This window comes from Sceloporus undulatus, chromosome 1 (assembly GCF_019175285.1).
Source record: "Sceloporus undulatus isolate JIND9_A2432 ecotype Alabama chromosome 1, SceUnd_v1.1, whole genome shotgun sequence".
In the NCBI taxonomy this organism is placed as follows: domain Eukaryota; kingdom Metazoa; phylum Chordata; class Lepidosauria; order Squamata; family Phrynosomatidae; genus Sceloporus; species Sceloporus undulatus.
The window spans coordinates 346237223-346254524 of NC_056522.1; positions in this window are offsets into that span (position 1 = coordinate 346237223).

The following is a 17302-nucleotide window of genomic DNA, read 5'->3' on the forward strand; positions in this document are numbered from 1 at the left end:
TCTGTATGACCGGGGGTTGGGACGGATGCCCTTGTGGTCTCTTCCAATCTATGGCGGGATACAGACGGGCGGGGAAGACGTCTTGGAGTGTATTCTGCTGAATACGGAGCCTCCAGACCGCCCGCCCTGGGGGCGTGCTTCAGGTGTTGGGGCTTCCACACGGGGGGCAGTAAAGACGCCTCACCTGGGGCCGTTTCAGACCTGTCGTTCTATACCGCCACATCGGAGGACGCCGCAAAAAAAGAGGCAGCTTCCGCACGGGCGGCCAAACACGCGGCTTTTTTTTCTTTTGCCGCGCTGAGAAGTGTGCAGCTGCGGCAGTCAGCACCAGCCGCAATTTCCCTTTTGCTGGCTGCGAAGTGCGCATGTGCACATTTAAAGCGCCCAGGCCCCTTTAAACTTTTTTCCCGCCCTACCCAGAACAAAGGGGCCTCTTGCCAGCAGGTGATCAGCTGATGTTGGCTCCTTGCCTGCTTGCGCATTGCAAGTGCCACCATTGGCATCATGGATGCCTCTCTCCTTTGTTCCCTTTGTCTTCCTGAAGCTGGAGTCCACGCCACGGCTGTCGCCGGTGCCACCGCCGTCTTCTCCGCCTCCTCTGCCCCCTCCGCACCCTCCGCCTCCATTGCCGCTGCAATGGAGGTCCCATCATCCACCACCATAACAGCTGTAGACTGGATCACGCAGCAGTGATGATGATGATGATACAGAACAGCGAACGGCAGTGGCGCCCATAGCGCTTCATCGGCTGCTGTTGGCGGTGCCATGGCCCTGCCAGAGTGGCATGCCTCCGCGATGCTGGAAGGTCCCTGCATCGCAAGATTTGTGGGACAACTTTGTCACAACCATATGGTCTGACGAGCAATGGAGGCATTTCTTCGAATGCCCCGTGCCCTCTTCCACAGGCTAGTGGCATCCTGCGCCCAGAACTGGAGAAGGCAGACACAGTGATGAGGAAAGCCATCCCTGTGGAGAAGAGAGTGGCCATTGGTGTCTTGCCTGGCATCAAATCCACTATATTGTGACCGCGGCGCGTTTGGGACTGGCGCGTTGCCACCGTGGGGGAGATCTGGTGGAGTTTGCCCTGGCCATGGAGAAGCTGCTCTGTCACGGGACCGTGTACCTGGGGAACGCACGTGGGTAGGGACAGCCAGGCCACCTTCCCTTTAATCTTTGGCAGCTTTGTGAATTCTGTGCAGGTGTCCACCCCCTCACTATCTATTTGCTGTTTTTGCTGTGTGTGCAGTTGCGCATGTGTAAAAGAGTTGTCATGTCATCCTCTGTTCTCTCCCTCCTTTCCCCCACAGATTAGGATGCCTTTGGTCGCCCGCGGCTTTCCACAAGTGGTTGTCCTCATGGACGAATGTCACTGCCTGATCGTACCACCTTGGGCTAGGGAATGCCTATTCAACAGAAAGGGCTCCTATTCTGTCATCCTGCAAGGGACATGTGACCCACAGGAAGGTTTGGACGTGCAGCTTGGATGGCTGGGTCAGCGCACGATGCCAGGGTGGAACGGAATTCTCTCATCTACGAGCCATGGAGGCTGGCATCTATGTGCAAGGGAATCCCAGCATTAACATCAGAGGCCAGCAGATCGGGCCCCTGAACTGGCTGACTGTGCTACCCCATTCGGAAGTGGCTCATAACACCCTTCACGAGACCCCCCAGACTCCCAAACAGAAGCTCTTCAACAAGAAGTTGAAATCGCTGAGGGGGGGCCGTGGAGAATCGTTTGCAGATTGAAGGCGAGATGGAGCTGTCTCACTGCCCACCCTGGTGGCAGAGGAGCGTGGTGCCATCCTGGCATCATGGTCATTCTGCACAACTGTCAGACCAAGGGCAGGGTCCTGGATGAGGGGATGCGTATAGGCGCTGTTTTGTGCTGCCCACCTTGGGAGCAATCACGGAGATGATGAGAAGAATGCCAAGAAGGCAGCAGGGGAGGCTGTGAGAATGCCCTGGCAGATTTTTTTCTGACAAGGAGAATCTGAAGGATGGCTCCTGTGCCATCATCTGTGATGTCAGAGTCATTGTTCTGTAATAGCATAAGCACATGAATAAATGTATTCCATTATCCACAGTCTAAGTCTGCCTATCATTCCTGATCTATGCTGTGGGCATGTTTGCACGTGCCTGAGGAGGACACACACACAAACACCACACACACCCAAAAGGTCTCCTGGCGTCCTGTTTTCCTGGGGCAAAAAGATACATCAGCTCCAACTGCCAATTGCCCCTTTGACAATGTATCATCCCCTCCAAATTCAAGCTTTCCTATGGCCCATTTGAATGTATCAATAGGGCACCCAGAGGGCATCTATTGGGGGAAAGATTCAAACTGCTCTCCGAAAGTGTCATTGGCCTGGGACACCACCTTGGCATAAGGGCCCCAGAGCCGCAGGTGCCCATATATACTCGTGCGCAACTGTGCAAGACCCAGGACGCGCGATCGACATGGCCGCGCCACGCAGGAGGGTCCCAATCGCGCATCGCCCCTACTGGACCGATGAGGAGGTCGGGATCCTCCTGGACTCCCTGATGCCACAGGCAGCTGCGAGGAGGGTGAGGCCAGCACAAACAAGCCCAACCGGGGGCATTTTCTGCAGTCATCGCGTGCCCTCCGAGACCAAGGTTTCAAAGAACGCTGCACCACTGTAGAGTTAAATTTAAAACTCTCCAAGGCAGCGTTCTTTGAAACCCTTGAAGATTTCGGAGAGGAGCCCCCAGTGACAGGCGGCCCACCATTCTTCTCGCGGCTGAAGGACCTGTGGATCAGGGAGATCGGCCCAGACCGGAAGATCGCCGTCCTCCAGGTAAGTCAGAGCTCTTGCCATGCCCTGTCCTCCCCTCCTGACCCTTCCCTTGCCCTCCTCTCCTTCCTGCATGGTGCCATGCCATCCCTCCTCTTCCCTTTGCAGGTGTGCGGCGAGGCGGAGGCGGAGGGGGGAGGGCACCGGCCAGGTCGCCCTCTCCACCATCCTCGGGGGAAGCGGATGTCCCCGAGGTGGGCCATAGCCAGGACCAGATGCTGTGGCCCCTCCGCAGGAAGAGCAGGCTCCTCTGGCGGCAGGTAGGTCCCAGGTGTGGGGTGGGGGTTGCCTGACTGCAGCCCCCACGACACTTGTGGCCTCCTTTGCCATGCCAGCATGGTAACTTGGGCCTTTCCTTCCTCTTTTGCAGGGCTTGAAGTCCTCGCTGCTGTGCGCTGCCGAGGGAGAGGAGCCTGGACCGAGCCGCCACCTGCATGGCCAGCCGGGGACTTGCCCTGGATGCCAGGCCATGGATCGCCTGCTCCAAGCCCGGCAGCAAGGTAATGTGGAGGTAACCCAGGGAAAGGGAGTGGGGGTACTCAAAAACCCTGCCTGTGGGAGTGGGTATGGGCTCCACAGGCTGATCCAACCATCCCTCTTTCTTTTCCCCCCAAGAGAACCGGACGGAGCGGAGGTTCTGCCCTGGAGGACAAGGTGGAGGAAGCTGGCGGAGGAGAGTGTCCTCCATGGAGCAGACCCTGCAGGAAATCCTCCGCCGGCTGCCCACCCCACCACCGCCTCCCCCTCCCGAAGCAGCTTCCCCCCCTGCCCCCTCTGCCATCCCCCCTTCACCACCCCCTTCACCCTCCCCCTTCCCTTTGTAAATATTGTATTAGAAAAAGTTTTGTTATTGTTAATAAAAAAATTATTTTTTTAAAAAAACTTGTATGGTTCATTATGTGCAAACTGCAGCAGTGTTGCTGTGGTGTGAATGTGACAGCTTAGGCGCAACTGTGCACTCTAAAGCTAGGCAGGAGTGCTGTGGGTAGCATGTCCAAACTCTGTCCTTCCAGGTGTTTGGACTTCATCTCCCAGAATCCCAGACCACAGGCAAGTGGCTGGGGGGCTTCTGGGAGATGAAGTCCAACACCTGGAAGGACAAAGTTTGGACATTGCTGGTTTGGGACAGTGAGCCAGGCATGGTGGAGTAGAGAACAGGAAGGGTAGAATAGATTAGATAGGGCTGGGAGGGAACAACATACCCTGGGAGACGAAATGAGTCTTTATGGACATCATGGGACCTAGTTCCTTTCAGTGCTCCCTGCCCTTGATCCCAGGCCCCCTCTAGTTGCCCTTTGCCTTTGGGGGCGAGTTTGGGCGGTGGGACTGCCACTGAGTCACTGAAGGGCTGGAGGATGGACCAGCAGGAGGCTGCTGAGACAGTTCCACCTCCATTGCAAACTCCTTGCTCCTCAGCTGGAAGGATTGCTCTGGCTGGGGGCATCCTTCCAGCTGTGCCCAACCCTTCTCCACGACCCTGGGGACAGCCCTGCTCTTCCACCTCTGTGCTGGGGGCTCCTGCTGCTCAACCCTTCCTCACGACCACTGGGACAGCAGCCCTGCCTCTTCCACCCTGCTCCCTAATACTCTTCTGCGTCTCGGGCCACCTGCCCTCCCCCATGATCTCCCAGCATTTGCCCCATCATAACAGTCTGCGCTTCCAAGGTGGTGTTGAGGACGCCTCTGCCCTGGTCTGACCTGTCTTTGATCTCTTCCTGGTTCTGAACGGCCCTCTCTTGAAATTCCACTGCCCTCACTTGAACTCTGTGTCCTCTCTTGAACTCCCAGTGTCCTCTCTTGAATCCTAGTGATGTCTCTTGAAATCCCAGTGCCCTTTCCATAGCTCCCTGCGGGACTGTCTGCCCCTCTCCCTGTCCTCAAAGGCTCGCTGCCCCTGCTGCATCGTGCTGTCATGTGCTCTTCTGAGCAAGCCTTGAGCTGATCCACAGCCGCCACAGTTCTAGTACTGCTGACGGACGCACCCTTTTCTTCTGTGTGGAAGGCGCTCCTCTGCTGACATGGCAGCTATGGGATTAGCTGGAGGTGCTTCTCCTTCTCCTTCTCCTTCTTCTTCTGATTCAGTTCGTCCTCCTACTATGGAAACTACAAGCGAGAGTCAAAGAAGCCAATGGTTAGCAGAGACCTGGGGCCATCTAGTCCAACCCCATTCTGCCATGCAGAAACTCTCACCAAAAGCTGTGGCAAAGGGTAGAGCTTCAACTAAGGGCGTGGGGAAAGGAGAGATTTACATGCAAGGAGGGGTGCCTTAGGAATGTGGGACACATGACACATGACCATGCCAGGGACACTCCACATCCTATCCACAGCAACCTTGCAAACATACCAGCACAGTAAGCAGTGAAAGATACATTCCACAATAGCGCTTTAGCCATGCAGTTATAAACATAAATATAGGATTTACCTGCATACTCTCTTCGGCCTCACTGCCATCGCTGGTGGGTGCACTGGCCGGGGATATAGGTGAGCGGTCACGTAGCTGCTGGTTGTGGAAGAGGACCCAGCACGGAGTGGTGTCTCCTTCTGGAGCTCCCAGCCCCAGCGACATCGTCTGGCAGGGCGTGGGGGTCCAGAGGTCTCTGGCTGCTGGAGGAATTGCCCGAGTCGGGGTGTTCCTCCTCTGCTCCTCATCTGTAGACAAGGGTCATCTCTGGCCTGTGCCACCCCGCGGGCCACATCTTCCCCTTCTCCCCATTTCCCCTCCCCCCCCCCAGGGGCCATGGCGCATCTTACCCTGAGGGTGGCATCAAAAGGTCTTGGGGCACATTCAAGCTCCGGGGTCTTGTCCTCCTCCTCCTCCACCACCACAGGCTCCGCTCTGGCTGGTGGCCCGCCGGGACCCTCACATGCTCTCCACTGGTGGCTAGTCTGTTGGGTCTGATGCTTCCATCACTTTTGATGAAAGCATGCAGTCCTTGTAAAGGGCAGGGGGGTTCTCTTCTTAGTACCTCGGGCTGGGCATCTCTGTATTGTGTATTGAGATTTCAGCGACTTTGCATTTTCTGCGCACTCCTCCAAAGTTCTGTTGTGGCCCTTGGCTCTCATGGCTTCTTCCACTTCTCGTATGTGTCAGCATTCTGATAGACTGCTCCAATTCTGCGAATGTTGGCTGGGACCTATAGCTATGAGATCAGCCGTCTCCGCATGAGACCAAGACGTCCCCCTGCCTTTTTCAGGGTGCTGGTGGATGGCTGTGCCATCCTGCCTGGTGGCAAAGGGAGCCACCACCAGCTGTGGCCAGGAGCAGCGAACTGTGCCGTTCCCAGGTGAAAATGGCGCAGGAATGTGTGTAGGGGACACTTTAAATTCCAACTTTCCCTTATCACTTTCTAACAACCAAAACATCTGCCGGCAAAACTTACAACTTCCTGCGATTCCAGCAGCGCATGCGCACATGCAGCACTGGGTTGGGTTACGAGACTTAAATGCCTGCAGCTGTGCCGCAGCTTCCAACCTGCATGGCAGCGGACGCTGCAATTAAAGCTGACTGCAAACCGCGCATGTCCCGGGAACCCGACCCATTATGCGACGCAGCTGCACGGAGCTTTTAAATGGCAATTATATTTGTGGCGTAGCAATTCTGGCGTACCGGTGCAGCGCTTCAGACGGAGATGCGCACGTACGCCGCATATCAAAAAGAAGCGGAAAAAAGCGCACCTTTTTAATGCCGCTTCTTCCCGCTTGGGGCGTGCGGGCGGCGCGTTCATGACGGCATTCAGTAAGGCCCGTCTGGGCTCTACCTTCTGACGTCATGATACACCCCTTTTTGCCCGTCTGTAACCCGCCTCAGATTCTTGATTCTAATATCTTCTTTTGTCCCAGAAGTCAGGTCAGTACAAGCTCTGCCAAATATATGCCATTATAATACAGTGGGCCCTTGGTATACGCGGGATCTGTTCTGGACCCCCCTCCCACGTATACCAAAATCCGGTGTGCTCAAGTCCATTTGTCCCAATGGCGCGGGTGCATGTGCGCTGCCATTGGGACAAAAGTTCCTGCCCCGCATCCCCTCCCTCGCTTCCCTCCTCCCTTCCCTCTCTGCCTCCTCCCTTTCCTTCCCCTTACTTACCTTTAGTCTCGGTGCGGCTGCTTGGCCTCCCACCACCGTGCAGGGAAGCTGGTGGCAGTGGTGGCGACGGAGGCCAAATCTTGGCTTCCTCGCCATGCCATGAAGGGCGCGATGGCGGTGTGGAGCCTCTTGCCCCCAACAGCACCGCCATCAGCCTTTCCCGTGGCAGTGGCAAGGAGAGAGCTACTGCGCCAGATGCCTTCAAGGCCTCCAGCGCCGGCATCCAGCCTCCTTCATGCCTCCGCCGCTGCAGAAGCCGGATACGGTGTGGAGGCCAAGAGGGGCCCAGCAATGACACCCACCACTTCCGCGGTGGCAGCGGTGGTGAGGAGGCAGGTGACAGTGACGGAGGTCTTCAGGCCTCTGGCACCTCACCACGACCTCCTGCCACCGTGGATGGGGTGTGGGTGCTGGGGCCCTCTTGGCTCCAGCACGGTATCCGGACCTTCCGCAGTGGCAGAGGCATCGAGGAAGCTGAGCTGGTCCTGGAGGCCTTGAAGGCCTTGGCATAGTAGCTCTGCCCCTCCTCCCCACCACCACGGGAAAGGCCCAGTGGCGTGCTGTGGGGGCCAAGAGGCCTCCAGCACTGCCATCGCACCCTTTCACGGTGGCGGCGAGGAAGCCAGACTGGCCTCTGCCACCGCCGCTGCCACTCGGCTTGCTCTGCAGCGGCAGCGGCGGAGGCCAACGCCGCGCTGAGACTTTAAAGTAAGTAAGGGGAAGGAAAGAGAGGGAGGCAGGAGGGAGGGAAGGGAGGAGGGAAGTGAGGGATGGAGGAGAGGAGAAGTAAGTTGTCCCAATGGTGGCGCGCGTGCATGCACGCGCCCTTGGGGCAATTTCCTGATTTGCCATCGCGGATGCTCAAATCCGCGGATGGCAAATCCACGTATAGAGGGCCGACTGTAGTTCTTGGTAGTCTTTAAGTGATACAAGATTTCTTTACTTTAACTTTTGGACAACAGTTAATCTGGGTTGCCTCTGCAATTATCCAAAGCTGATTGTCATTAATTTGAATTTTCAAAATATATGGAAACATACAATTAACTAAATTGAGATAAAATGAGAGGGAACTGCTTTGGTGTTTATTTTTTATTTGTTTTTTTTGTTTGGTTGTTTGTTTGTTTTGCTCATGTGAGAAAGAGCAGATGGGCTTTGATGTATTTTCAGGCCTAATTTATCACTACTGTGAAGGCAGATGAAAAATGAAGCAATCTTCCCTTATGTCAGATATTGGTCCAAATTGTTGTTTTTCTCACATTTGTTCCATTGAGGAGATAAAGAATTCTCACTTTTCTCCTTCTTAATAGCCTGCTAGGAAGATGGTAAACTGCTGCATTTATGGCTTTTTGCCTAAAAATAATAAAGAAATGCACAATTTTTCTACAAAATGCACTTAATTTACAAACTGAAATATTGCATAGCAAAAGACACTGTTTATGTGAGTGTTTTGTGCCCAAACTATTTTCTTGCAGAAATTCCTGAAATGAGAAAAAAGCGTACACAAACTACGTAAAAATGTAACTAATCTCTCAGCAGGGACCAAAACTTTTAAAATTGCTCCAGTTTTATGTGGAGAATGAATAATTGAATTTACACCCCATACATTGCTTCTTTCTTGTGCAAACAATGAGTTGAAACCTCTTTTTCATCTATACCTACTATAACATGGATCTACAGGTAGATTCTCTAGAGATGCTGTGAAACTTGCCCCATGAGTTACAGTCTAATCTCATTTGAGTGTCTGTGATCTAAAGTTAGTTCCTCGAGCAGCTTATCTTGAGCATATCAAAGATTTAGTGATTAGTCAAAGAGGGAAACAGTCTGAGAAGCAGTTTGGCTCTATTTCTGTTGTAAGAGGTATAAGAAGGGCCGACTGTAGTTCTTGGTAGTCTTTAAAGTGATACAAGATTCTTTACTGTTAACATTTTTGGAACAACAGATTAATCTAGGGTTGCTTCTGCAAATTATCCAAAGCTGATTGTCATTAATTTGAATTTTCAAAAATATATGGAAACATACAATTAACTAAATTGAGATATAAATGAGAGGGAAATGCTTTGTGTGTTTAATTTTTTTATTTTTTTTATTTTTATTTTATTTTTTATTTTTTTTATTTTTTTTTCTCATGTGAGAAAGAGCAGATGGGCTTTGATGTCATCTTCAGGCCTAATTTATCAGTACTGAAGGCAGATGAAAAATGAAGCAATCTTCCCTTATGTCAGATATTGGTCCAAATTGTTGTTTTTCTCACATTTGTTCCATTGAGAGAATAAAGAATATTCTCACATTTTCTCATTCTTAATTAGCCATGACAGGAAGATGGTAAACTGCTGCATTTATGGCTTCTTTTGCCAATAAATAAATAAATAAATGCACAATTTTTCTACAAAAATGCACTGAATTTACAAACTGCAAATATTTGCATAGCAAAAGACACTGTTTTATGTGAGTGTTTTGTGCCCAAACTATTTTCTTGCAGAAATTCCTGAAATGCAGAAAAAGCGTACACAAACTACGTAAAAATGTACATAATCTCTCTCAGCAGGGACAAAACTTTTAAATTGCTCCAGTTTTATGTGAGAATGAAATAATTGAAAGTTTACACCCCATACATTGCTTTCTTTCTTGTGCAAACAATGAGTTGAAACCTTCTTTTCATCTATACATACTATAACATGGAGTCTACAGGTAGATTCTCTAGAGATGCTGTGAAACTTGCCCCATGATGTTACAGTCTAATCTCATTTGAGTGTCTGTGATCTAAAGTATAGTTCCTCGAGCAGCTTTATTCTTGAGCATATCAAAGATTTTAGTGATTAGTCAAAGAGGAAACAGCTATAGAGAAGCAGTTTGGCTCTTCATTTCTGTTAAGGAGGAATGATCAGTTATGAACTTTATCATTTTTTTGGAGTTTCTAGAAAGGCTGCTGAGAGAATGCTAAACAATAGCTCTCAAAACAATGTATGATAAGCAACTCAAAAGATTTGAAAATACAAGCAAGTAAATAGTAACTTTATTAAGGAAGAAGTGAAAGATTTAGGTCCACAGTGAATTTTGTGCAACTAATAAAACAAATTGGTGAGGATGGCCTGCATGTTGTCTTAAGAAATAGGGTTAGATTATAAAGCCCTAATCACTTGAGTCAATTATTTGAATAATAAAAAACTGAGGCATTGTAATGTTTGAGATTCAAGATATGCTTAAATTGTTGTTTACCTATAATAGAGCAGAAAATATATTGCACACTGAAAACATTAATTTTGGTATGGTCAGATTTTTTTTTTAATAAGGTTTGTTCAAACCCAAATTTGTATCGGATCCTGATTTAGCACTTCAGAAAATGACCTAGTTAAGAGCCAGTCTGCTTTTGCTTTGGTCCCAAGAAATCCAAGTGACCACCATGAGAAGTATTAAAACAGTTATTACATGTGTTCTCTCTCTCTCTCACTCACTTTGAAAAAGAACTGCCAACAAATGTCTTTTTGGACAAATTAGAAGAAATCCCAAGACACCTTGGTGAGGATTATGTTGTTAAATGTCTTACAGATAGGTGCCATGGGCTTAGAACAAAATGAGTCTTCCATTTGGTGAGGTGTGTGTTTGTGTGTGTTTATAGACCATGCTTATATCACTATGATCTGGATTACTGCAAATAATATAAAAGTTGCCCGAACTAGCAAATTTGTAAGATTTTCGGTTAGGGGCACAAGCTCATTGGATGGTGATACACAAAACATGGCAATAGATTGAAATAATGCAGTTTGACACTGCTTTAACTGTTATGGCTCAGTGCCATGGAATTCTGGGATTTGTAGTTCTGCAAGCAATTTAGATTTTTTTGTCACATAGCTCTGGTGCCACAACAAACTACAAATCCCAGGATCCCATAGGATGGAGCAATGACCACTGACATGGTGTCCAGCTGCATTGTTTCTATAGTGCAGAGGCAGCCCTACAGAATCCTGGGGCTTGTAGTCTGATGAAGCACCAGAGCTCTCTGGCAAACCAGGCTGAATGTCTCACCAAACTACAAAACCCAGGTTCCACATGATACAGCTAAGACAATTAAAGTGGTGTCAAACTGCTTTATTACTGCAGTGTGGAATACTGCCCTCTGTTGGTTGGTAAATTTGGGAGAAAGGGGTCTGCCAAATAGTTTAACTTATTATTTTTAAAAGCCAGCTAATCACACATATCTTGTACCTTAACAGTTTCTGTTGTTAACAGCAGTTCCTAGACATTTCCACCCAATGCGGAAAAGGTAAAGGGATATTCTTTTTGCTGCCTGTTCTCTTTTGAAGGGGAGGAAGCTTATTGTAGTGTTTATTTAACACGCCACAGAAAGAAAAGGGCACGAAAGAGCATGAATAGCTTGTAAATTTTGATCATATAAGTAAGAATGTTAAAATGGAATTAATCAGATTAGAGGAATAGTTTCTTTTGTGTCTTGTGCTGTAGGGAAGAGATACCACTATCATCTTGCTAGCACTGCTGATAAAGAACAGAATCTTGGCTTCCAACCAGAGCTCCATAAAGTATTTACGAATGTAGTAATTAAAATTAATGAATAAAGTATCAAATGGACTTTATAGAGTAAAGGAATCGGAAGGGAGATTTTGTTTCTTATCACACCTACTAGTTTATAAAAGGGATTTGACAAAAATACTGTTCCAAACACAGCAAAGGACAGGAACAATAAAGAGTAAAGCTCTGTATTTAATGTAATATACTATCCCCCCGTTTTTTTTTTTTAAAAAAAGCTAAATGAAAGAAACAGAAGAGGATACCTCTAAAGCTAAAAAGAAAAAAAAAAAGAAAAATTTTCATGACTCTTGCTATGAAGGTTGTTGGAATTATTTTTCTTATAATTTAGTGTATGGTGATTTGCTGGTCCTACTGTGTTGTCTCTTCAGCAAGCTCCCTTATCTCATTCCAGAATATGGCTTGGGCTTTCCAAAGAATTCTTGTGGGAAGGCAGGGATTTTTGCTGAGAAAACCTATTTCAGCACTTCAAATCTCTGACGTCCCACCTAACCTTTCATTTGGTGAACACTGTCCACACAGCCTTCCTGGCTATAAACTGCTTATTTTCCCTAACTTGCCAGGAAAATACAGAAGGATTTATTCTGCCCTAGAGAGCTGATTCTGAGTAGTGGTTTTTAGTTTTGCTTTTCCAAATAGACAATACAGAGCTTGTCTTGGGCATATTCCTGTAACAACCTATGCCTTTTCATCCTAAGGAGTGAGAGAGACACTGCATGTATTACATTCTGGTATGCAATTTTTTTTTACTAATTTTATTATTATTCATTTAACATACAAACATAAATTCTCATCACATACCAACAAAAAATCCTCATAACATATACTTCCATACTTTTACAGCGTTTACTTTACCGCCTTCTTTAGCCTCTTCTCCTCCTTCCCAGTCTTCTTTTCTTCTTCTTTCTTTCTTTCTTCTCCTTTTCCCAACTTCAATCCTTCCTCCCTTCTTCAAATCCTTCATTCTCCCCTTTCTCTTCCTTGTCTTCTTTTTCTCCTTTCTCCAACCTGTCCACTTACTCAAACCTTCCTCTACATATTTATACCCTCACCTGTCCTTAATCTACATTGTAGTATGCATTTGAGGATGTGGATAGTGATCCTTCATCTTTCACTTTTACCATGGAAGTGACAGAGGTGCTCCTGTCAAGATCCAGTCAGTTGAAAAATTATGACTCAGCTTCTGCTGAATAGGGTTACACTTCCCCTGAAATCTCAGGCTCACAGCTTGGCTGTTGTCCTGAGCCTGGATACCCATCTTTTCAGTGGTGGCCAGGAGTGTATTTCCACATCTGATACTGGAATGCCATTACAGTTAATATTTCAAGAACTCTGATTGGTTTTGGTTACGTATGTCTTGATTACACCTCATTTGGACTACCGCGATGCACTCTACATAGGTTTGCCTTTGGAGACTGTTTATAAAGTTCAGCAGGTCCAAAATACTACAGCAAGAATACCAGCTGGGGTCATTTACAAGAACAATAAAAGTCGGTCCTTGCCCTAGCTTACTGGCTACCTACCTCTTTTTCTCCAAGAACAGTTCAAAGTGCTGGTTGTAACCTGTTTTTTACAGCTTAGCTCCAGCCAATCTGAATGACCATATATCCCTATACAAACCTGCCAGAATGATAAAATTCTCAGAGGTTATTATTATTATTATTATTAAGCTTTATTTATATAACGCTGTAAATTTACACAGCACTGTACATACAATCTTTTAATTAGACGGTTCCCTGCCCTCAGGCTTACAATCTAAGAAGACATGACAAAAAAGGGGAAGGGAGTGGAGGATGGAGCCAGATGCTTTCTGGGAAGGGCTCAGTTCCTTTGGGGAGGCCTGATGGGATTGGCCTACCTTCTCTCTCTCTCAGAAGCCAGGATGGAGAGGTGGAGGAAAGAAGAGGACATTTCTTTATGACTTGTGCAATTCATAGAATCATAGTTGGTTATAACCTATAAAGCCCTACATGGCTTGGGCCCAGGATACCTAGAGGACCGCCTCTCCCCATACAATCCACCCCGCACACTCAGAACATCTGGGCAGCAGCTATTGAGGGTCCCAGGGGCAAGATTAGACTCCACATCGAGGAGGACTTTCACCATCTCGGTCCCGACCCTCTGGAACTCGCTGCCCATAGAGCTCCGCTCGGCCACCTCCCTGGCCCAGTTCAAGAAGGAATTAAAGACCTTCTTGTTCAAGTTAGCATTCCCAGATACAGGCTCCAGTTAGTCTCCCCCCCCTCTGACAGCAGTGGCAAGCTGGCCAGAACTGGTTTTAATGTGGGTTTTTAATGTACTTCCTTTTTTTATTGTATTTGTAATGATGTATTATGCTGTGCACCGCCCTGATTGTAAGAAGGGTGGTATAAAAATAAAACTTTTATTTATTTATTATTATAGAGTTCAGAGAAACTACAAGGGGCATCCAGCCCAATCTCCTGCCATGCAGGAACACAGAATCAAAGCACTCCCAACAGAGAGTTTAAAAATGTTTAAAAACCTACAAGGAAAGAGACTCCACTACACTCCAAGGGAATGTGTTCCACTGTCAAACAGCTCTTACTGTCAGGAAGTTTTTTCCAAATGTTTAGGTGGGATCTCTTTTCCTGTACTTTGAATCCATTGCTTAGTGTTGTGGGCTCTGGAGGAGCAGCAAACTAGTTCGCTCCATCCTCAACATGACATCTCTTCAAATATTTAAATATGGCTATAATGTCACCTCTTAACCTTCCTTTCTCCAAGTTAAACATAGCCAGCTCCCTAAGACACCCCTCATGGGGCATGGTTTCCAGCTATTTAACCATTTTGGTTGCCTTCTATGGCAAATATGTGGTATGGAAGCACAACACCCTTATGATATTACAACACTCCAATTTGAATATAATTTTTTTGGAACAAAGGGGAAAAGTTAGTTCTTTAACACCCCACACAAATAATAGCAAGCTGTCATGCTGCAGCCCACCATTTCTATCTGGCTTCTGAGCTTCAATTGGAGTCTCCAGTGTCCTTCTCAAAACAAGATTTGAAGAGTGGAAGGAGCATTCTGCTGCTATAGCCATACCCACCTCTGTTCTGCCTGACTGGCTATAGGAGGAACATAGGAGAACAAGGATGCTGCATCATCTTGGGAGAAAGTTAGATTATTCAGATTAGACATGGGGTTACAGGATGCTGGCAAAGATGAAAGTGGTACATTGATGAAGCAAGTGGAATATTATGATAATGGTAGTGCAAAAACATAGGAAACTACAGAAAACATTGCAATGGGTAAGTCAACTGCCCTCCCCCCACCCCCACACACATACACTTTAGGACAAAAACAAGAAGAGAGGCTAGAGGCTGACAAGGCCAGGCATTCAGGTTTTTACAGTTCTCAGTGATAAAAATTAGGATTATGAAAAGAAGGCTCACTCACCACTGATGCTTCTGAAACCTGTAGCTGTAGTCCCCCCTAACTCAATGTACTGAGCCAGGTCAAGAGGAATAAAAACTTAACAATCCAGGCAGAATATCTGGGGACACTAGGAGGTTAAGAATAATTTGTTTTCCCAAGTCTTTCCTACCCTGAATCTCTGTCCACACTACTTACAACAGGAGTTCAGTCTCACATGCTTCACAGATATTGCTGAACTGCAATTTTAAGCTGCTGTTGCTAGCACAGTGAGTGGGAAAGCATTAAGTCTAACCACATCTGGAGAGCTACATATTGTATATACTCATGTACAGGTCTAGAAATGTAGGTTAAAAAAAATTCACCCAAAATACCTGAGTCGACTTATTCATAGGTCAATATAAGTACTATACTTTAAAACTCCCGGTTTTGAAAAGATGCCAGATAAGCATGGCTGGAACCCAGGCTGCAGCTGGGTTGCATTTGCCCAGCCCCTGGTGTGTGCAATAAGATCCGGCTTCAAAATTAAATAGGAATGGAGTAATTCACTTTAAATTGCATGCAATAAAATCCTTAGTCTTTAGAGGCCTTTAAACAGGGGTTGGATGGGCATTTTTCAGGAGTGCCTCAATTGTATATACCTGCATGGATGGCAGAGGGCATTAAAATCTCTTAATACTAGCTCTTAAGAATATATGATTCTATGAGATTCTTGTAGCAGAAAGAAAATTGTTAAAATTACTAATTTCTTACTTGGAGAACCAATTCAGTTAAGAATTATATCCCTGCTAATGTATATCTGTACACATCTTCAGGGAGCCCTGGTGGTGCAGTGGTTAAATGGTGGTACTGCAGCCACTCATTCACAAACAAGAAGGCTGTGAGTTCAGTTCCAGCCAGGGACTCAGGATTGACTCAGCCTTGCATCCTTTTCAGGTCACTAAAATGAGTATCCAGCTTGTTGGGGACAATTAGCTTACAGTTGTAAACTGCTTAGAGAGTGCTTAGTGTGCTATGAAGCAGTATATAAATGAAGCTGCTATTGCTGCTATTGCTAGTTATATATACACCTCCATGAACATTTTTTGCAAGCATGTACATTTTAAATATTTTTAGCATTTTAAGCCTGTGCATGTCCAAATTTTATTAAAAGTAACAAATGTATAGATTTCTCCCTGAAAATTATGTCCAAGAGTCTGCATTTAGTCTTGGTCAAGGGGGAGTGCTAATTGTACAAGTCCATACCAAACTGTAGATCCAGTCAATTTCTCACCCACTGCTACTCAAGGTATACAAAGTGTCAGTAGAAAAGGAGACAGAGCAGTCAACATCTCAACATACCTTTCCCTTTTCATGTTGAAGAAAGCAGAAATTGATTCAGAGGGAAAGGCATTGGATGCATATCAGGAGAAAGGTGTGATATGTGTTGTCTTAATTTGGTGGGGGGGGGCATTAACTGTGACTTTCCTGCATTTGGCCTTCCCTGCAAAAATATGGAATCAGCATTGTTTGTGTGTGTTTGTGTTTGCCTTCAAGTTGTCTGCTGACTTATGGCAATCCTTTGAATTTTATAGGGCTTTTGGGGGTCAAGGAATACTTGATGTTATTGCTGTGTGCCTTCAAGTCATTACTCACTTTTGGTGACCCTAAGGTGAACCCATCACAGGATTTTCTAGGCAGAATTTGTTCACATGGGATTTGCCCTTGCCTTTCTTTGAATCTGAGAGAGTGTGACTTGGCCCAGGTTACCCAACCAATGGGTACCAGGTGCTGTAGGCTATATTTCAGAGGAAAGAACTTGAAAAGTCCACCTCAGAGTGCTCCTTGCCTAAGAAACCCTTTGAAACATATGGTGACAGGTGCCAGGTGACTGGAAGGCACATGCACATAAACAATACTTACACCCAAATAAATATATGAAATTAGTTTCAATGAGAGGACTCATCAATTGCCAATAAATATAGGCTTATAAAACAAGAGAGAGAGAGAGAGAGAGAGAGAGGAAAAAATAGCTGTGTGCAAAGGAAGAGAAAGAGAAAAGTGTGTGTATCAGATTTAGCAAGAGAAACATATGTTATTTTTGAAGTACTATGCTGCTCAGTTATGAATAATAAAAAAACATCTTTTGCTCTCATGTGTTTTATATATTTCATCCTTGTTTGTACACAGTAATTAGCTTTCACTTGGAATTGACTGGGATTTACATGCCCAGTACCATCTACAAAATGGCCTTTTCCTTATACCTGTAGAAAAGAGTGGTTTCCCTCCTCCCTTCTGAGTTGCTATTGCCATTAGAGAGAGCATCTGTTTACATGCACAATAAATAACCAGCAACTGCTGAGTTGGGGATACATTGATGCATAACCAAAGTTTATGTCTTTCCTCCTTGCATTTGATCTTTATAATGTGAGCGTGCTGATACGATCCAATTAATCTGAAGCAAGATACCAGGCAGGCAGACGGGCT